Below are 22,350 nucleotides of genomic sequence, written 5' to 3' on the forward strand. Positions count from 1 at the left end.
TCCCGAAATTTTGGTTTTTTGATCGATTGTGTGACCTGTTCATTCCAACCTTGTATAGTGTGCCAACTGGTTAAATCTCCAGCCTCTGCCTTCATCCAAATCATAGATCAAAATACTGTTCAGTATGCAGTGGCTTCCCAGCCACATGACTCGTTACTGTGGAGCAGGGCCATCTTCTCGCAGCCACTGGTCTGTGTGCAAATAGGGAACTGACGCACTTTTATGTTAATATGAAGTATTTCAGGTCGTAAAAACATCCTTGTATTTTTGCCAGAACCAAGACGTTGTGGTATCACAGGGTTATCTATGCCAACTTGTCATATCTAGTTAGTTGTTTCATATTCCGGCTCAGATGAGAATCTGAACTCTGGCTCTCGCACCACGTGTTATCAGAATGACCTTGGACAAGTTACTAGAAGCTTAACTTGGTGAATTTTCTCATCTGGGAAGTGAGGCTAGTAGGAGCGCTTCCCTTACAAGGCTACTGAACGGACCGAATGAAGGGAGCCATATCAGATGCTCATCGTGTGCAGGGCGTGTCGGTAAAGGGGGCTGCATTTCACCAAAGAAGATGGAGACCAGAGAATTTTCTGTGATGGTCTCAGTGCCAGAGCTGGAGCTACGTAGATCAAGCAGATCCTGTTCCTTGGGAGCCTTGTTCCCTTAGGGCTTCAGTTTCTGAAGGAAGAGAAGCTGTTGGTGATAGTGGAACACACACCTGTGGAACTTCTGATTTCCCAGGAGTTGCCCAGCTTCCCTACAGCCCTTGCCTCGGCTGTGCTGTCTGGCATTTTTGTGTGCATGTTTATCACTGTGGGCCTTGTGCCGCAAACAAAGATGTCAGTCATACCTGAAACTCTGCCGGTCACTAGGTACAGAAGAGTCCGGTGCGAGAACTCAATCCAGCTTTGAGGATCTTACCTGCTTGTGATGATGATAAAGCAGGATAGCCATCTTATCATACAAATCTGTGAATTATTATTTATTCAGACTGGAATAATTTTGTTAAGAGAACTGTTTATGATCTCTGCATTATCTTTGGATTTCAGTTATCACTTGGAGCTGTGTCTCAGTCTTGTGGAATTTTAAGGATATAATTTAAAGAAAATATTCCTGGCTGCCTTTTAAAAGGGGGTTTCTTGTCCACCTTCAGCCATTATTTTCAGAGCTGTGGTCCTAAATTACCATTTGCAGATACACAGCCCAGTCCTTTGAGGGCTTAGGAAAACCAAAAAGTCTGAGGGAAGAGAGCCATCTTATTACTGATTCTCTTCAGATGGTGTCATGGAAATGATTCTGATTTTTTTTTTGTATTCAAGGTTAAGGATGTTTGAATTAATATTTGCCTATAGTTGTTTTCTTTCTTTTCCGTTTAGCAAAATGTCAGGACGGTACATAGAGTCGTATGTCTCAGATTTACATACAGACCCCTTATCAAAGGGGGAAATATCTTGCAAGAATCCTGTGAATTTACCTAAGCCCCACAAATACCTAAGTTTTATTGTGTGAAAGTGTCTTCTCACTGCCATTTATCAGAGTTCTTGCTTGGTTTGGTGTTCATAAATGGGAATGTTTTGTTTTTTGATTATCATAGAAATAAAAATCCTTGAACTTGTTTTGAAAATTCCCTAGTGGTCTTCTGACCCCATTTTGAGAAACCCTGCTCCAGAGAGGAGCCCACTGGTAGGAAGTGAGGGCTCTGATTGTCTCTAGAAGGTTGCAGGATGTACATCCATGAGGCTCTGGCTCAGGCTATAAGACATGTTCTTTTCTTCTGTGATTTTGTAAGCTAGAGGTTTCAAGTTTACAGGTAGTTAAAAAATAATTACATGTGTATACGTGTGTGTATAATATAAATATGTATTTATCAACCTCAAATATCAGGCGGTCGTATCTACAACTGGCATCGATGTTTTCCTTAAATACCTGATAATCGTGCTATACCATCCTTGCATTCTTTCCTTGACCTTTGAGCTGCACTGTTGCTTCGTTACTTTCTAACACAGCTCTTTACCTGGTACCTGCCTGGTTCAACTTGTGGCTCCTGGGCTAACTAAGAGGGAGGAGATGATGACTCAGCTCTGTTACTTTGTGTATTTACCTGTGAGTGAGGTAACTGTTTTAGTTTCTTAGGGCACACAGCAAAACCTCAAACTACAGAAATCTATTCTCTAGCAGTTCCGGAAATGTGAAGTCAGAAGTCAAGGTGGTGGGAAGGTCATACTCTCTCTTTGTATATCTCAATTAAAAAAAAAAATAGAAAAAAAGGTATCAATGTACATTGCTGGATGCTCAGTAGAAGAACATCGCTCACTCTTGAGAGCTGCCACTTTTCCTTCCAGGGAACAAGGTGGTGTTGGTGTCCTGTTGCATCATTCTTTGTTTTTCGTTCAGTAAAAACTTAGCATGTACTAGGCTCAGGGTAGGCATGTGGGGATACCCTTCAAAGTATTAGAGATGCTACATCTGTCTTTCATTGGGTCTGCATCCCACTGGAGATGTTCCTTGTGTTGCCTCCTACCACTTGCTAGCCTTCCCTCTCAGAGAGTCCTGCCCACGGTCCACGATTGACAGCCTCGTTTCCCGGTTGAGTGCTTTCTGTGAACATGAAAATTCATAGCAGCCTGAAGGGAGGAAATGAAGCTGATGAGGTTGGTGGGCAAGGGACAGCCATCACTGTCTTGTCTCTCCCCAGAATGAAAGCTACCCCCTGGAGAAATCAGAGTTGGACATGGGGTATATAACCTGGCTGTTTCCAACACTAAAATGGGCTTTCTCTCCATTGTGTGATAGGTATGTGTTCGTCTTCATCATCTTTATTATTCCCTTCCTCCTACTGTGAACACAACTTGTTGAGCATATACGGGGTGGGGGGGGGGTCAGACCCTGTACGTTTTGCCTGTTATCATATTTGATCCTCATACAACCCCCCAAAGGGGCTACTATTATCATCCCACTTAATTGATGAGGCAGACGAGGCTCAGAGGAAAGAAGTCATGTGTTTACAATGCCGGTGGCTAGTACATGTCCGAGTTGTCTGGTCTAGAACCTGAGTTCTACCATTAAACAATCCTCCCCCTTTATTCATCCTGGTTTTCATGTTTTAAGGAAATGACGTTTAACACAAAAGCAGGGCCTCAGTCTTTGGAGTTTCTTTCCTCTTCCTTCAGTGCTTTAAGTGGGAAGTGGTTTGCACATCAGAGGAGAGGTTGATGGTTTGCATGGTGCCCCTCACTGTTTGTGAGGGAGCTCTGAAGAAGGTAGCGTGGAGATTGGGGGAGATCAGGGGGAAGCTCTGCCCGCTTCGGCTGGAGGAGGTCCAGGCATGTTTTCTGTTACGTGAAAATAGAGGCATGTTTACAGACAAGGATCTGAAGCTTAACTCTTTGGCCATCTCCTTGGCCTTCCTGTTAACTCTGAAGTACCCCTGCTTCTAGTGAAATGAATAAAATTCCTGTCTCCCTTCTTCCTTCCTTGCCTTCTCTCCCTCCCTCAAATATATATAGAACACCTACCGTAACGCATTGTCCTTGGCACTGAGATACAGCAATGAACAGAGGCAGATGAAAACCCTTGCCCCTATGAATGCTTATGTGAATGGGACAGAAGGAGAACTTCAGGAGATCAGGAAGCCACAGCACGTGGTTATCCTGTGGATGGCAGTTACGTTGTGAGTGGTTTGTTAGCTAATACTTATGTGTTAATCTGGGGGAGAGAGATTTTGCAAATGTTCATTCCTCCTTGCTTTCTTCTATGCCACCCTTTAAAGTGACACAGTGATTTAAAGGAGAATCACTGAGTTTGTTCTGACTCTCATTTAGGTAAATGTTTCCAGTTCATTTAAGGCTTACCAGCTTTTGGGTTTTGGCTCACTACAGATGGGCTGGTGGCTCTGTTTAAAAGACGGGCCATTAGTATTTATACAGAAACTTAATCCAGGTTTAGGAGTATCTACAGATGCCTCCTGAAATCTGACAGTGATGAAGAAAAAAACCAATTTCTTGTTTCGGTTTGGGAGAGGTGGGGACCCAATCTAGAAGTGTACTCACGGGCTCTTATAATTTCAGGCTTATGCCTTTTAGAAAAATTAAAAGCAGGAAGTAAACACCTCCTGCTGCAAAGATCTGAGATTTAGGGTGGATTGGTCTAATTTTGTTTTGCGTATATATTTAATGGCGCGGGTCCCTTTCCTGTACGTTTAGCTAATGAATGCCTTCTGAGGAGACCTTGTGGGCAGTAAGGAGGTCATGGCCAGTCTCCCCATCTGGAAGCCCCAGAGAGGGATCCCGAGCGCTGGCTGCTGGGGCCAAGGTAGGGCTTACCGGGGGAGTTGTTTTCATGCCCCCACTTGCCTGGATTGTTAGTTTGTAAAAATCGAAGGACCAAGGCAGAAGCCCACGTGCCGGCCCTGAGTTATTAAGTCGGTTCCTCTGGCCATTTTTCACAGCCTCAGAGCTGCCCCCCAGCCGCAGAGCCTGACCCCATGCTGGGGTGTGTGCCCGCTTCTGCCTCGGGCCTGCCAGCCTTCCGATTTGTAAAGCCATCGTTAAATTGAGTTCAGACTGTTGGTTCCATTTTTCTCAGGCTCAGTTTGTCACTTCTCTCTGCTCTGCTGCCCTCGCGCGAGGACTTTTCTTGGCCGGCCTCCGGGGATCTTCTGTTTGGTTCAAGATGCTTTTTGCCAGTTTGGAGCGTGGCCCAGGGTCCTGTGATGGTTCTGGCAAAGCCACTGAGGTGTGGTCTGGTTGCAAGAGCTGGAACCAGCTGGGCCTGTGCAGAGAGGTGGCCTGCCATCCCTAGAACAGGTCTGCACTGTGTTGCCAGGCACCGCAGAGGAAGAGGGAGGCCCCAGTTCTGTGTGGGTTCCATGCGGGTGACCTAGGCTGCCCTTTGTGCTGACTCTGTAACCCAGCAAGACCCTCTGGGGCTTCCCCGGGACAGACCCTTTCCCCATACCCTCTGCTGTAGCTCCCCTCTGATGTTCCTGTAGTATCTGGCGTACATTTCCTGAGTTGTTTTACAGATGCTAAAACCCCCCACCAAATGCAAGAAATTAACTACTTGATGACCTTGAGCTTGTAGCCCCCGACCTACTGGAGCATAAGGATTGATAATGTTAACTCCTGTGACACCGCCCTGATACCTCGCGATCAACCAGTCAGAATTGTGCACCAGCTGATCACACCCTGGGACCCTCCTCTGTCACCTTGCCTTTAAAAGTGCTTTGCTGAAACCCATCGGAGAGTTTGGGCTTTTTGAGTATTAGCTGTCCCGGACTCCTTGTATGGCACCTCATAATAAATGCTGCACTTTCTTTCACCACAACCCGGTGTCAGTAGGTTGGCTTTACTGTCTGTGGGCGAGTAGACCCAAGTTTGATTCGGTAACAAGTGACTTAAAATCAAGTGTGTCCATCCTGACCTTTTGGGGGACACCTTGAACTCCAGGTTTGACTTGACAATAATGAGGCTTTTGGTTGTAGCTTCTGGTCATTCTCTACATAGTGGAAGCTTAGATGTGTAAGTATGTATGTATTTTAAAAGTTGAGAATAGCTCTAAATACTGAGTAACCCAAGTAGTAGATGAGGGGAAGTTTTCCCTCCATGAAATAATTGTAGCTAAAAATGAAAATGGAATGACAGAAGTAGAGGGTGACCATTTTGCAGTACACTCATGAATTGATGGATCTAGGCATGGGGCATCAACATGTAGTATCACAGAGACAAGTGAATATGAGCCCTTAATGGTAGAACACGTTACCTCTTCAGAAGCAGTCCTGCAGTATGCTGCTCCCGGCCTGCCTGCGCTATAAACAAAAACAAAAACACCTGAACCTGTTCAAGTGTCCAAGTACCAATTTACAGGAATTACAGAGGACTGAAAAACATGGTAAACGACACCATTGGAACACAATAGGCAAATTCCAGACTGGCCAAAGATGTGGATTTTTTTTTCTTCTAATTTTATTTATTTATTTTTGGCTGAGTTGGGTCTTCACTGCTGTGTGCAGGCTTCTCATTGTGGTGACTTCTCTTGTTGCATCTAGAGTGCAGGCTCAGTAGTTGTGGCTCGCGGGCTTAGTTGCTCTGCGGCATGTGGGACCTTCCTGGACCAGGGCTTGAACCCGTGTCCCCTGCATTGGCAGGCAGATTCTCAACCACTGTGCCACTAGAGAAGCCCAGATCTGGATTTTTTAATGAAGAAATTACAGGGGGAAATAGGGAGATGAAGAAGAAAACCTCTAAAGATTTTAAAAGACATACCAATCACTCTGGATAGACCTTACTTGGATCCTAATTCAAATGAATTAACTAGTAAAAACTAGGCATTAGAAACGGGACAGTATTAGGGAACTATCTTTAAATTCTTTAGGGGTGATGATATTTCTGATGTGTGTTTTTTTTAAGAGCCCTGTCTTTTAAATATTTTTGGAGGAAATTTTATGTCCAATTGGTTGCAAATAATATGCAGGAGGGAATGTGGGTGGGCATCGTGGAACAGGACTGGCTGTGGGTTCACAAGGCTGGGCAGAGAGTATATGGGGCTTCTATTTATCTTAGTGTTTGTTGGAAATTTTCCATAATTGGAAATAAAAAAAGGAGAGGGACTTCCCTGGTGGCGCAGTGGTTAAGAATCCGCCTGCCAATGCAGGTGACATGGGTTTGAGCCCTGGTCTGGGAAGATCCCACATGCCACGGAGCAACTAAGCCTGTGCGCCACAACTACTGTGCCTGCGCTCTAGAGCCCGCAAGCCACAACTACTGAGCCCGCATGCCACAACTACTGAAGCCCATGTGCCTAGAGCCCATGTTCCACAACAAGAGAAGCCACCGCAATGAGAAGCCTGTACACCACAACGAAGAGTACCCTCTGCTCTCCGCAAGTAGAGAAAGCCCACGCACAGCAACGAAGACCTGACGCAGCCACAAAAAACAAAAACAAACAAATACATACATATATATATATATATATATATATAGAGAGAGAGAGAGAGAGAGAGAGAGAGAGAGATGATAAGGTCTCTCCAAAAAAGCTTTACCTAATATGAAAGCCATATGTGTTCACTGTAATAAACGCAGATAAAATAATCTGTCTTTGAGTTAGGTGCTTTGAATACCTTGTTTATTTGTGTTTATATACGAGTGTCTTAGATTTTTTTTGATGAAATGAAAATGAATACTATTGTCCTCTGTTGTAACCTGCCCTTTGCAGTGAATTGTTTATTTTCTGTATTGTCCTAGGCCATTAAATATTCTTCTAAAACCTTTAGAATTGACTGTCAAGAAATGTTTGATTTAATGCTTATATGATGGTTTTATTTAACGATTTTTTATCGTTAAATAAACGGTGCTTACGATTTTTGATATTATAATGAGTGCTGTAATTAAAATCCTTCGAACTAAATCTGCACACATTTCCTTCTTGCCTTAAATAAAGTCCTTGGAAGTGCTAAGGCACTATCCATCCCCAGTGTTTCTGATAGCTTTTGCTTGCATGCTTTGCATATGAAGTGTTCTTAATTTTTTTTAATTTAATTTTATTTTTTTGGGGGGTACGCAGGCCTCTCACTGTTGTGGCATCTCCCATTGCGGAGCACAGGCTCTGGACGCGCAGGCCCAGTGGCCATGGCTCACCGGCCCAGCCGCTCCGCGGCATGTGGGATCTTTCCAGACTGGGGCACAAACCTGTGTCCCCTGCATCGGCAGGCGGACTCTCAACCACTGCGCCACCAGGGAAGCCCCCTTAACTTTTTTTTAGATAAATTTATTTTTTCTTCCAGAATAGTAAGCTTCTTGAAGCCAGGTCCCATATTTTCAATATCCTTATATATTATAAACTTATCTAGCTGTCCACAAATGTTCACACAACTACTTGTTGTTCCCTGGATCTTCAAAAGAAACAGTATTCTTATTGGAGCCTGGCAAGGAAGGTGCCATCTCTGTTACTTATGTGTAGCATCTATAAAATAAAATGGATGGAAAACATTTTCGTCCATCTAAATACAATGAGCCCCAGCCTAGGCTCTGACGTGTATTAATCTGAAGGTAAAATCTCCTCTGTAAGCATGGAGCACTGAAAGTGAAATTGCAAGGAGATGACTCTATAGTGATCATGTTCTGTGCAAGTTTGGAAAAAGACTTAATACTGCCCTTACCAGTGTTTCAGATTCTTTTGGGTTGGGTGGCTTGGGTGCAGCCAGCTGCTAGGGTTGTTTAGAGACTTCGTAGAAACATATATTTTGTGATCAGAGCGCGGGTTCTGCTCCTCCCATGTCTCTATATCCCGTTTTCTCCTTTCCTCACCCTGGCCTGGGTGTGAACCTGGGTCATCCTTGGAAGGATGGACATGAAATTGGTTTGTGTTTCCAAATTCCACACGAGAGCTCATCCGTTTCTCATCACTGCGTAAGGGAACTTCAGTAACTATAGAGTGAGAGGTTTGGTTTGGAGGTGCGGGGTGTTGGGAGGGGTGTTTTTGTTCCTGTGGATAACAGAAATATGAGTCCCATTTTAAAAATGAGAGACAATATGATCCAGAGAGGAAGGAGCCCATTTAAAGTCACAATACTGATGATGAACGCAAGATTCCCACCCAGGCCTTCTGCGAAGGCAGCCCAGCGAACGGGAATGCTCAGGACTCTCCTTAGCCTTATCAACCCGCTCATGTGGAGCTCTGTACCCAGCCTCAGAGGAAAGTGGTCAGCTCCAGCTTAGTGGATAAAAGCAAAGGCTGTCGCGTAGAGAGAACCGAGTTTGAAAACTACTTACTGTGCCCCACGTAGGTTTGCGTTGTTTGGCAAATTACATGAACTCGTGCCTCAGTTGCCCCATTTGTAAAGTGGTGGATAAGAATTGGGCCCACCTCACAGGGTGCTTGTGAGGAGTAAATGAAATAATAAATGAAGGAATGCATGTGTTTAAAGTGATTAGATCGGTGCCTGGCAAGTAATAATAACTTTATGAATAGTAATTATCGATGTGGTGGTTTTCTGAAAAGCACTGAAGGCATCTAATCTAGCACGGTCACTGCAATCAGCAAATGCGTGTTACATGGACAGTTTGATTGTGTGTTATAATAGTGTAGTTTAACTCTTCCAAATTAACTAGGGTACCCTTTTATACCTGAGTTGACCATTGACACCCCGTAGAAAAGAACAAATTAGGCTCCCATCCCCCCACCCCGCCTTCGGGCTCTGTGAAATCAAATCTGTTACGTATACAGCACCTACCCTAACAGAGATAATCACAATCACATGTAAATTATGCTGCATAACTACAGAGATTCAGCAGATGTGTGAATATGTAGTTATTAATAACTAATTGGGTGCTAATTATGTGCCCTGGGGTTCTTGGAGCTGATAAAGAGGTGTCACCTACTGTGTCAGACCTCTGTTCAGCTCTGGAAAATCATTTCTGGCAGATGTGCCAAAGTTACTTTTCGGAATTTAGGTTTCAGACATAGTCTCCACAAGTCTTGGTTTTATTTTTTGTGCATTGTGGAGACTTCCTACGAAACGGATGTCACTTCCCAGGAGTAGAAATTCAACGCACCCTTTCCAAAGAGGAGGGTCGCCAATATGTGGCCACAGTTTTTCATCTCTAAGGAGAGAGAAGGACTCAGGGAAGTACTAAAAGCTCCGGAAGGGAATTCAAGGGCAATTCTAAAGCCCAGTGGGTATCGGTATATTTTGGGAGATGACTATTTTTGAAGGGCCTTGACCTTAGATCTTGCAAGATTTTGCTTCAGCACTAAAGATATGCATCTCTTATCTGACCCTACGCTAACTCCACCCCATCAGTGGTTCCACCTGCATCCCAGTTTAGTTCGGTTTTCGTTAACTGGAAGTAACCTTTCAGTTAGAAATCCTGGATGCTAGTCAGCATGCTGGGAATATGATCCATGCTATCTAAGATTTTGTGGGACCATATAAAATGAAAGGAGATGTGGATGAGATAATCGTTGAAAATACCACCCTCTTCCCCTTTTATCTCTCTTTACTTACAAGCTTTAGATCGCTGGACCTTTCTGCCTCCTGCTTTGAACAGACAAGATACTCATTTGTGTTAAAGTCAATCCAAGGAGAGAAGAAGGTGTTGCTTTATGGTTGACAGAACCCATTTGCTGCTAGGAAGTTGTTAGAACATTAGGCCTGCCTGGTTTGCTTTGTCTTTTAAAATTAGCTTCATGAACGCACACAATTGAAGGGGCTTCTGGGCCTTGGGTATTGCCTTTCCTCTGTACCAAACTAAGAGCAATTAAAAAAAAATCGAAGCATTTTCAGACCAAGGATAAAAATGTAGTATAAAAGATACAAGGAAAGGAGAAGATGAAAGTAAACAAATAGAAGCCCAGGCTTAGCAAATATTGACAATAATTTACACCTCTTCTTGGTCAAGTTGGCAGAAACCCCAGTGTCTGGGTTGAATGTAGAAAATAATAACTACCCAGTTGGGTTGTGGTTGATGGCTTTGTCCACATTCCACATCGCCCTTCTCTGCTGTGTTTTTGGCTGCCCATTGTCTGAGACACCTTTCTGGGTTTGGACCTTGACCACTCTATGAGTCCTGGCAGAGTCTGTGTGATGTTCACGTTTCCAGCCTCCCTTGTAGCTAGTGTGGGACGTGTGACCTGGACTCCACCAGTGACATACAGCTGCCCCAGACTTTGGATCTGTTGTTAGTTTTGCAAAGAAAAAGGGGCAGAAGAAAAGCCATTTTGTCAGTGACTACAATAGTGGTGGCAGTGGAGGGGCTCACTGACTTTACTGGTCTCATTCCTGAGCTTGGTTATTGAGGCCAGGGGTTGGCAAATTTTTTTCTGTAAAAGGCCTAACAGTAAATATTTCAGGGTCTGTGGGACATACAGTCTTTGTTGGAACTATTCAGTTATGCTGTTGCTCTTTGAAAGTGGCCATAGACCATGTGTGGATTTGGCTGTAGTTTGCCAGTCCCTAATCTGGCCTGCCCAGTGATCCTGGATGCTGAGCTACCTAATGCTTTCCATAAATTCTTTTTCTTAGGTTGGGTAGAGTAGATTTATTTTGCTTACCTCTAGGATATGCATTTTTACTTCCAGATTCCTTAGTCCTACTTTACTGTGTGTAGGGGCTGTAAAATCCTCCCTGCTTTATACAGACACAAATAGGGGCTGTCCTATCTCCAAAGAGATAGGACCTCTTTGAGAGTAAACTATGGTTCACTCCTGATTGTCTGCAGTAGCTAATTTAATTCTTAATTGAATGTATCCTCTTGCCCCAAACTCTTCTGGAGTTAAGCATCCAGAAATACTTCCATTCAAAGCTCTTTTTTCGCTACAGGGGTCCTGTACACACCTTACCCAGTCTCCTCCAATGGCACATTCTGTATAACTGCAGTATATCAAAACCAAGAAACTGACATTGTCACATTCACAGACTTTATTCAGATTTCACCAGTTTTACATGTTCTCAGTTGTGTCTGTGGTGTGTGTGTATGTGTAATTCTCTGCCTTTTTGTCATATATGTAGATTCATGTAGCTACCATCACAATCAAGATACAAGAGTGCTCCATCACCACAAAGATCCCTTGTGTTTGTAGTCACGTGGAGCCCACCCTGACCCTTGGCTATCGCTAATCCATTGTCATTTCAAGCATGTTGGATGAATATAGTCATACGGTATGTCACCTTTTGGGGTTGGCTTTCTTCCCTCAGCGTAATTCCCCCGACGCATCCAATTTTTGGTCCTTTTTTTTTTTTTTCTGAGTGGTATTCCATGGTACAGATGTAGCTCAGTTTGTTTAATCATTCATCTGTTGAAGGACATCTGGGTTTTTCCAGAATTGGGCTATTGCAACTAAAGCTGCTACGAACGTAAGTGTACAGGCTTTTGAGTGAACCTTAACTTTTTGTTTCTCTGAGATAAATGCCCAAGAGTGCAAATGCTGGGTCAGGTGGTAAATGCATGTTTAGTTTTACACAAAACTGCCAAACTCTTTTCCTTGACTAAGTGCATGACAACTTGAATTGGCAGTTTTTGAACCATTCTCCCTGTCTTTCATTTTACTCCCTTTCAAACCATTATCGGAATTAATTTTCCCAAAACGTGAACTGCAGTTCTCCTATGTGACAGATATTACACTAAGCACCGTACCTATACTATCTAACTTAATCCTCATAATACCTCCCCAAAGGAGGGTCGGTACCGTTACTTCTCTAGAGAGGGAAACTGAGTCAGAGTGTGTAATTCACTTGCTCAAGTTCATCCAGGTCATTAAGAGGCAAATCCAGCACCTCCCAGTCTGTCTTGGAGCCAGCACTGTTAACTGCCTCGCTGGACTGCCTTGCTAAAGCATACTGAATGCTTGATACACTTGATGCCTTGAGATGTTCCGGACACTTTAGCGTCCGGATTCTCATCATGGTCTTTTTGGGGCCCATTACAGCCTACCTACCTACTGACACTCCCTTGCACCCATCCTGAATCCTCTGCCACATTGGATTTTATTTGCCCTCTTGCTTTTGACATAATTGAAGCCCAAGACATTCCACAGTTTCCAAAGTGGAGGCTTAATGTTCGGCTGAACCGATCCCGCTGCGTGGTCACCTGAGAAGGTTCTCACAGTGGAAGTAGTGAAGGAAACTGTTGGAGGATGTAGTGAGCCACACGGGGGGATGAAGACTTTAGGAGATTAAAATAATCCCAACACACTCATGTAGCGGTAGGTTTGTTTCCCGTGCAATCCTGTTCCGTGCCCAAGCCCTCATAACTGAATCTTAGCTAACAGTATCTAACCACTAAGGATTACCTGGCTTCCTCATTTCCTTGAATGCCCTCATGTGTTTCAGGCACAGTCCTAGGCTCCAAGGATCCAGATGTAAGACACTTAGTCTGCCCCTGTCAGGGTGTACACATTCACCCCAAGAAGGAGCAATGAAAACTAGACAGCAACGCAGAGTATCCAGGGAAAGAAGGAAATCCTCCCAACTTCTTTTGGGATAAGAGACATTATTTTCTGGATTGTACATATTGAAATACCTAAATTCCTCTGTCCTGAGACAAAAAGCATTTCATTTTGTGCCAACAGCCAAATGCAGATTTTTTGATTGGGGTGACCTCAGGCTAATGTACCAAGGGAACGCCTGCACCTCCCCAGCTTTCTGTTGCTCAACGCACACTCCTGATAACACCCATTTGGCAGCCATCTGGAATACACTGCTTCCAAAGAGAGGGGGTGGAAAAAGCTCTGTTAGGTTCTGTTACCCTGTATTGGAAGAAGAATGGCATATTGTTTGAATGTTTCTCCAGAGAATATTTTCATGTGTTCCTTGAAGCTCCAAATAAGAGAGTCATGGTGGTGACGGGGGGTGAGGGGTTGGGTAGCGCATCTCCACTTTAAATTCTGATCTTTGCTGGAGCAATTATTTATTTATATGAGAAAATAAAGAGTGTCTTTTCCTTGAATTGCTTCAGCATGCCCATAAGCTAAAAACTGTGTGCAGGTTTAATATAGTATACTGATGCTAAGGACCAGTCAGGTGTGAGTTTACTACCAAAGTTGAAAACACCTAGTGGCAACTTTGGGTTCAATCAGAATAACAACTAGGCTTCGTTGTGCTAAGAGTAGCACAAGGTTCTTTGGTTGTATCCTGACTCCTCTCAGAAGTAGGTTGTGGGCTTCCCTGGTGGCGCAGTGGTTGAGAGTCCGCCTGCCGATGCAGGGGACGCGGGTTCGTACCCCGGTCCGGGAAGATCCCACATGCCGCAGAGCGGCTGGGCCCGTGAGCCATGGCCGCTGAGCCTGCACGTCCGGAGCCTGTGCTCCGCAACGGGAGAGGCCACAACGGTGAGAGGCCCACGTACCGCAAAAAAAAAAAAAAAAAAAAAAGTAGGTTGTTCTGTTTTATAGGTGAGGAAAATGACTTAAGAACATTTTAATTTTTTTGCACAAGATTATATGGCTGGTGACAGGGCTTGTTATTGGTGGAGCCCGGGTTTGGACCTTGCTTTGTTATGTCTGGAATCCTGTTATTTCAGCCAGCAGCTGACGTTCTGGCTCATCAAAAGCAGATTGTAAATAAAGAACCCCCTTTACAAAGGATAGCCAGAAAGTCCAAATAAACATGGCACTGGGTTTTACTACTGAACTTAATAAGGGCATCTCTGGTTTCTGTCGATGTCTCCTTGTTCTTAATTCTCCTCTCTTTTCTTCCCCAAAGGAAAAATAAAACCTTATAAGCACCAAGAGTTACAATGCTGGGTGGTTTTGCTTTTCCCTGTAGAAGTGCTGTGATGCGTAGTGGAAGTACGAGGGGCAGAGCTGCATGCTGCTGTTGAAAAATGATCTTTCGATGCATCCGAGTCACAAAACCGAATCAAGGGAGCTCTAAGGGTGGAGGCTGCGTATACCATAATCCTAAAAATGTTGAATGCCAGTGAAGGATTATGGAATTGGCCACTGCCGCATCCCCGGGAACATCAGCGGGAATGTGTAACACAAGATTTTTGTCGAATGAGACTCATGTTCGAAAAGCATGGTGGAGAGTTCTGCGCAAAAGTGCTGAGAAGCGGCCAGAAAAAGAGCTCATGAATGATTGAGCCCTGGCGAGAAGGGAAATTTGGCACCTAACTTAGTAGGATGCAGTAGTTCTCCAACTGTTGGATGCATCTGCGGTTTTCATGAGGAAGACCAAGGGACCTCGGGGTGATGATTGTGCTAGGAAGAAGTTTCCTCTTTGAGCCCATGTGTTTCTAACCCGGTGTTCTTTTCTGCGGAATAAATGTTTCCGAGCACCACTGCAAACATATAATCAAATTAAATAAACATCTCATCATCAAATGCACAGTCAAGTTTTATTTTAAGATTTATTAATGCGATCATTTTCAGCTGCTTTGTGTTCTTTTAACTCTTGAATTGCAAATGAGCTTCTTTGTCAGATGTGCCCCTTTGGAAGGGGCTTTCACCACTGTTTGGCTTTATGGCTTGCTTTTCTTTTTTACTTTATGTCGTAAACTAATTTTAACTAGCAATAAAAGTTTTAGGAATCCTATTTACATCTGAACAATGATTCAGCAACTTGGGCCTATATTTTTTGCTGCGGAGTTGTCTAGTAAAAACTTTATGTGATTCTGCTAACTCTAATTGTTCAAATAAATTATACATTTATCTGTGTGTCTGTTTATCTTTCTTTCCTCGTTGCCTATACTTTTAGAACCCTATTCATCAACCTCAATTACACAGGTGTATGTGGACAATCTCTCTCTCTCTTTTTTTTTTTTAAAGGAAAAACATAATTTCTATTTGCTTCCAGATGGGTATTTTGGCTGTAAGATAAAAATCCCAAAATACTTAGCAGACCATCTGGTGCCTTTGGTAGGGTTTTGTTGATTAAGTTCTTGCGTACTGATTTCTAGTCTCAGCAGAGGTAAGCTTACCCCTTTGGATTTCTACTTCAAAAAAAAGTTGTTTATATTTTGTCCTATTGTTAATTTTTCTTTTAGAACTTTCACAAAAAGTATTGGTGGTAGATGATACCTGTCTTATTTATGTGCTGGTGCATTTCCCCGTTGACTGGTGATAGGATGTCCTGAACAGGCCTGATGAGGCTGGAGGATTAGGCTTTGTGCCTGCGACATAACTTTCTCAAGAAGATGGCGACTGGTCCGTATGGGAATTGGCTTTCCCTGGATTCATTGGCATTGAGCTTGAAGCTAAGAAGTTTCCTTGCACCATCCTGCTGGAAGTTTTTGGGTGTGTATATTGTACTTAGCAGGTCACCTCTTAACGCTGTGGCTCTTGTGTATCTTGGACGGTGTTAAAAGCTTCATAAACATTACCCGCTGGAAGTCATATAAGAATTAGATAAATAGCGCTATAATCCGCATTTTGCAGATGCCAGAGAGTGTTAGCCGTTGGCAGAGCTGTTCTTCAAGTCTCTTTGCGCCTGGTTCTGCAGTTGGGATTTTCTCTCTGGTGCAGCTCTGTGTCCCCTGATGGATGGGACCTTGCTAAGCCCCCGCTCTGTGCCATGGACAGTGCTAGTATTCAGGGTCCTCAAAGGAACAAATGTTCCCCCCTCTCTGTCCTTTTGGAAGCTTGCTGTGCTGGTAACAAAGCATTTTAAGTACGGTTAATAATAATTTTGCTTCTCCTCTTACTTATATTTGGGATCGGCCTTTGGACTCACCAGAGTATGACTTCATCCTAATACTCTAAAGCAGGTTTCCTTAACCTCAGCACCGTTGGGGCCCAGTAATTCTGTGTTGCGGGGAGCTGTCCTGTGCCTTGTGGGTTGTTTAGCAGCATCTCCAGCTTCTACTCCTTAGCTGACTCTAACACTCCCCTCCCCTCTCAGTTGGGACAACTGAAAGTATCTCCAGGCACTGCCAAATATCCCCTGAGGACGAATTCCCTCCTGTTGAGAACCATTCTTCTAAAGTAACTGTCAGCTACTTGTCACTGGGTAAAGGGTCAGAAGCCTGTTTTCGGGAGCTGCAGAAACTCTCTATCAAAGGAGGGGAGATTTACAGCACAACCGCTGGATGTCACAGAGGTAGAAATTCTGTCAACCAACAAATTCATTGTATTCATTGTAGAGTGTTTTATAAATACATGTAGGATAGGGGAAAGGCAGATTTTTAGAAGTCCGTATAAACAAAAAAAGGGAAGAACATTTTAAGAAACCGTCTCACAATCTAGAGATAACTGTGACCTGGCATTTTTCTCATCCTGCTAATGCTCTGTACGTATTATGTCTAAGAAAGACATGGTGTACGTACAGGGATAGAAGGGATATACTGTCCATGATGTTCTGCCATCTACTTTTTCACTTTATGTTGTGAACACCTGCCATTTCTTTTAAGTTCCCTTCTCCAGCATGGTTCATAACGGACAGTACACCTTCTTGGCTATTCCTTGTCATTTTTAACAGCTACAGTAGTAATCCCCAGTTAACGGAACAATGTCTGTCTCTCTATTATTGGACATTTAATTTGTTTTTAGGTTTTTTTTTTTTCCTGTTCCAAATAATGCTTTGATTTATTTTCCAAGTATTTATTTATAATGTCCTAGGTACCAAGCATTCCTGTTTCAGGTACCCAGGAGAAAACAAATGAACAAAAACAACCCCTGCCTTCAGTGTTCTTACAGCCTAGCTAATATGTGTAGCTCAACATTGTATGGATCTTCCTTTGTTTTGCTGGGGTTCACTGTGCCCCGTGTTTTCTCCTGTGCCTTGTCTCGCACTCCAGCTTTCTTTGCTCTTCTGGACAACCTCTTTGCAGTGTAAGGGCTCAGCCTCTATGGAAGGGAAGCTGTAGGATCTGCTTGCCTGAGATTAGATTAGGCTTGGTTTAGACGGCTCTCGGTTTTCTAGTGATGTCAGCACGGGCCGGAATCTACTGGTAACAGCATGTGAGTGCTTGGTTGACTGGGGGAGCTGTCAAGGAAGGCTAATGAAGGCTAATGGAGGAATTTAGTCTGTCACACAGAGAACTGACTGAATGGCGTCTTTCTTGACCTGTTTTTCATGGCTGGCCTCATGGGAAGCCCAGTGCAGCACGGGAGAGGCATAAAGGGGGTATGAGAATGCATACCTTCCCTGAGTCTTTGACCTGGCGAATTACTTAATCTCTCTGGGCCTTGGTTTACTCTTGTGCCTCTTAGAGTGGTTGCTAGAAGTGGATCAGATGTGTGAGCAGCATTTGGCATGGGATCTGGGGAGTGGTGGTCACTCAAGAGAACGGAGGCTACTCTTGCTTCCACCCCACCTTTAAACAGCCTTTTGCATCACTCTGTGAGTAGGTGCTATATACCTGCCGTAGGTACTTGACACGCATTCTCGTAGCAGATACTTGACATGCGTTCCCATAGCAGATCAGTGTAAGTGGAATTCTGTCTGTTTTTCCTTCACATATTTTGAGGCTCGCTCGTTAGTGAATTTGTAATATGTTTCTGGTATGTTGACCATTCTATTCACGTGACCCAAGGCTTGGGTGGTTTGAACTTACAGCCTGTGACCAACAAGGGTTTATCCATGCTTTCTTATCATCTTGTCAAGATGTGAGGCACAAGGGACCCTGGCTGCCTAGTAATCCTGCAGGTTGGTTGAGTCTCTGAGTCCCGTGCCACGCTGGTCCAGAGTTGCACGTGGCACAGCACTGCCTCAAAAACAGGAAATGGTTAGTCTGTCTCCCTCCCCTATTTCTCCTTATTTCATCACTGATGATCATCTTCCCAGCATTCTACCGCATTTGTAAGTTACATTTTTCACCTATTTGTTGATACCCTGTAGATTAAGGTAAGATCGACAGTATCAGCTTTCATTTATTTATTTATTTGGCTGTGCCGGGTCTTAGTTGAGGCATGCGGGATCTAGTTCCCTGACCAGGGATGAATCCGGGCCCCCTGCATTGACAGCCCGGAGTCTTAACTGCCGGACCACTAAGGAAGTCCCAAGATGGACAGTATCGGTTTTCTTTATTTCTATATCACACATTCCTAGAACGTGCCTGACACATAGTGCTTAAAAAATATGATTGAACCAATGTTATCGTTGAAACGTTTCAGTCAAGAAGGAATGTCAGTTCTACTCAGTTGTTTTTCTTGAAGGTGTATTCAAGTTGATAAGTGCTAATGTGTGGGTGTGCACTTTGGCTATTTCACTTTTAAAGTGGATGTCATTTATTTTGTCAAAGGGTTTCCTTCAGTGTCCCTCACCTGCTGCAAAAGCTGAGGTGACACGAAAGTGGCCTTAGTCCCAGGGATTAGCAAATGTAGAATTGAAGTGCTTGTATAATCTCTAATTTATATGTGAATAATTAAGAGCTGTTGGTTCCACAAGATAGCAAACTAGTGAGAGTGTGTTTTAAGGAACAAATCCTGTGGTGGATGGGTTTCCAGAGCAAAGAGGAGATACCAGTGCCAATTATTTGGTACCAATGCCAGCCATTGGTATTATGTTATTTTTATTTTTTAAAAATTTATTTATTTTATTTATTTATTTTTGGCTGTGTAGGTCTTTGTTGCTACGTGCGGGTTTTCTCTAGTTGCGGCGAGCGAGGGCTGCTCTTTGTTGCGGAGCGTGGGCCTTTCATTGCGGTGGCTTCTCTTGTTGCGGAGCACGGGCTCTAGGCGCGCCGGGCTTCAGTAGTTGTGGCTCACGGGTTCTAGAGCGCAGGCTCAGTAGTTGTGGCGCACAGGCTTAGTTGCTCCGCGGCATGTGGGATCTTCCCGGGCCAGGGCTCGAACCCGTGTCCCTTGCATTGGCAGGCGAATTCTTAACCACTGCGCCACCACGGAAGCCCTGGCAACATTATTTTAAAAATTCACTTTTAAGAATTTCTTCTCCAAGTGGATTTTTGGTTCAGCCTCCTAACAGTTCATCCACTTGCTTTTGTTTGATGAATCTATTAGAATTCAGAATCTATAAGATTTTGGAACATTAATTTTATGTTTTAGATGGGTTGGCTGGATGGTGTCCAATGTGCTTATGTATTGAAAATATTTTCCTTAGTTTCTTGATCTTTCCTTTTTAGCCTTACAGACTTTAGTTTTTTTCTCAATTTTTTGCTATTGGAAACACTTTTTATTTATTCCCCAGATATTACTTAAAACATGTTTTATGCCAGGCACCCAGGGTAGAACAGTGAACCAAACAGATCCTACCCTCATGGAGCTTACACTCTATTGTCCAAGCTTACATTCAGTAGTACAGGCTTGCAGCTAAATCATTGTCTGTATCTTTCCCTTGTTTTCATGGAATTCGTTAATGCCCTCATGTCCCTTGGTTGTGCTGTCTCTCTCCCCTCCAACTTTCTTAGCTTAAAGTGACATCAGTTGATTTAAAATGAAATGAATACAGGAGACTTTCAAGCAGTCACTCACAGTCGAGCATTTGGATGTTCTCTTCTAAAGACTGTGGTTCACATGGCTGCTCAGAGTGCTGTGTAGGCCTCCTTGTCCTTAAGCTGACCCATAGCAGGCATCAGTGGGGCAGATGCCTGTGCTTTGCTTTTTGGAAAGTGGGCTGCTGAGCAGCTGGGGCCCACTTGGCTTGGCCTAGCTGCTGTCGGTGATGTGAGTGTGCACTTCCACAGTGGTTGCTGTGCTGTCCTGGGCACGCACACTGGGTACCCACCCCCTGGACATCCCCATGAAGAAGATGTTTGGGAAATACAAGAACTCCAGGCCCTGGATGGAACAGAAAGAGGACCTAACTCTCAGAGGCTGTAAAAGCTGCCAGAATAGGAATCCAGCCTGGACCAAGTGGGTACCAATGCCTGTGTATTGGGGGCTGGTTTTGTTGCATCTGGACCTTGTGAGTCCGGATGTCCCTGACAAGAAGGTGTCCTAGGGGAGTGATTAGGCGAAGTGTCAGGGACAAGTACAGAGTTATAGGAGGCAATGTGCCATGATGATCAGGAGCTTGGACTGGCCCTACAGTCAGGTAGCTGTGGATTCAAATTCCAGTTGTGCCGTTAACTATTTTGTGCGACCTTGGCAATGTAGGATGACAATTTGAGCTCATGTCTATTTCTCCATCCCCAAATAGGGGTCTAAATGTCTAACTTAGCCACCCTGGTTTCTATTCCCCCAACCTACCACCATCAATCACATTTGTGTTTTCAAGTTTTATCTATCACTTATCGCTAAGTGTTTGTTTTGTTGTTTATTTCCCCAGCGAGGATACAGATTCTTTGAGAGTCGGGGATTTGATTCCTGTTTTTTTCACTGCTCTATCCCAGCACCCAGCACCTAATAGATGAAATATTTATAGAATAAAAGAGTGTTTGCTAGAGGCTCGTGGGCATTATCTTGTGCTCCCTGGCCCATATTTCTTTGCTGCTTCCAGGAAAAGATCATTTTTAAGTAAGAATTCAGTCTGTGTCTGTGTTTTAGACATCATGGATTCTGTCTACCATGTCCTTGGCACTTAACTTCTGAGTCTGTTTTCAGACCAAGAATGTAACACTTGTTCCCATGGCTTGCTTTGGAGCATGTCTTTGGGAATTGTCGCTGACAACCTTCTCTGCATGAGCTCTGCTCTCATTTCTCCTGCCACTGCCCCGTTCCTTGTTCCCCTTTCTCCTAGAGTGCCCAAGGCCTGACAGGGGCACCCCGGGGCTCCTGCACCCTCACAGACCTGCTGATCCCTTCTTCTAAGGGTCCTGACCTAATGACCTGATGAACACCAAAGACAGAATGCTTGTGGTGTTTTTTTTGTTTGTTTTTGCTCCACAGATGTCAGTTTGATTAGATGTTCTCAGGGCTTCATATAGACATCGAAAGTGTACGTTTTCTTTCATCAACAAAGGCTATGATTGTGTGAGTCCAAACAGTGCTTCTCAGTTGAGTATTTTCTAGTTCAGTTTTCGGTAGCTCTTGACGGATTGCATTCTGCTTCGTTGGAGAAGAAGATGGTTTGGTGGTGCCGTGTACGTTTCTTCATGTGAAGAAGCCTTTGCAGTTAGTTTCTCTAGGCAGTGGCATGTCGCAGGGAGGAGAGTCAGAAAATAAGGGTCTGCGTCCTGATTTTGAGCAGTCACGACCCCCCAAAATCTCAGGCAGATATACATGTAAAAAAACCTTTTAAGTGTCAAATTCCTCCTCTGTCTGAAGAGTGGATTAGATTCCGAGCAGTACGGTTAGTAGGTTTCATTTTGCGTGTCATTGGTGATTAACAGGTACAGACTGCTTAGAATACTGTGTCGAGGACTCTGAAGTCATATCTGGACCCAGAGGCTAAGTGTCATGATTGACTTATTTTTGGTAACCTTTTTACCTGAATCAAATGATTGTAGCTTTTCATTCCTGGGTGTAATGTAAAGTTTCTTTCTTTCCTTTTTTTAAATAAATTTATTGATTTATTTGGTTTTGGCTGCATTGGGTCTTCGTTGCTGTGTGTGGGCTTTCTCTAGGTGTGGCCAGCGGGGGCTACTCTTCGTTGCGGTGCGCGGGCTTCTCATCGTGGTGGCTTCTTTTGTTGCGGAGCACAGGCTCTAGGCGTGCGGGCTTCGGTAGTTGTGGCACGTGGGCTCAGTAGTTGTGACTTGCAGGCTTAGGTGCTCTGCGCCATGTGGGATCTTCCTGGACCAGGGATCGAACCTGTGTCCCCTGCATTGGCAGGCAGATTCTTAACCACTGTGCCACCAGGGAAGCCCCTGGAAAGTTTCTTTAAAAAAAAAACAAGTTCATTTAATTGAAGGAACTGAGTTGATTTTTGAAATGAGTAGATTGGAGTTATGAGGGGACATGTTGATATGGCAGAAACCATGAACATGGTATGAGAGAGAATGAAATTTGGGAAACATTAAGTAGATGAATGTTAACCTTCGTGACAGGATTGTTTCGGAGTTTTTAGGACAGACTGAA

General features: G+C 43.9%; 1 protein-coding gene across 2 annotated transcripts in view; it reads left to right on the forward strand.

Annotated features, from left to right (window-relative positions):
- The window catches only part of PTPRG (protein tyrosine phosphatase receptor type G), a 731,350-nt gene that overhangs the window by 73,963 nt on the left and 635,037 nt on the right, over window positions 1–22,350 (forward strand). The gene's annotated exons all lie outside the window — the stretch shown is intronic.

This window comes from Delphinapterus leucas, chromosome 10 (assembly GCF_059928025.1).
Source record: "Delphinapterus leucas isolate spDelLeu-1000000601 "Yukka" chromosome 10, BTC_Dleu_Yukka2, whole genome shotgun sequence".
In the NCBI taxonomy this organism is placed as follows: Eukaryota; Metazoa; Chordata; class Mammalia; order Artiodactyla; family Monodontidae; genus Delphinapterus; species Delphinapterus leucas.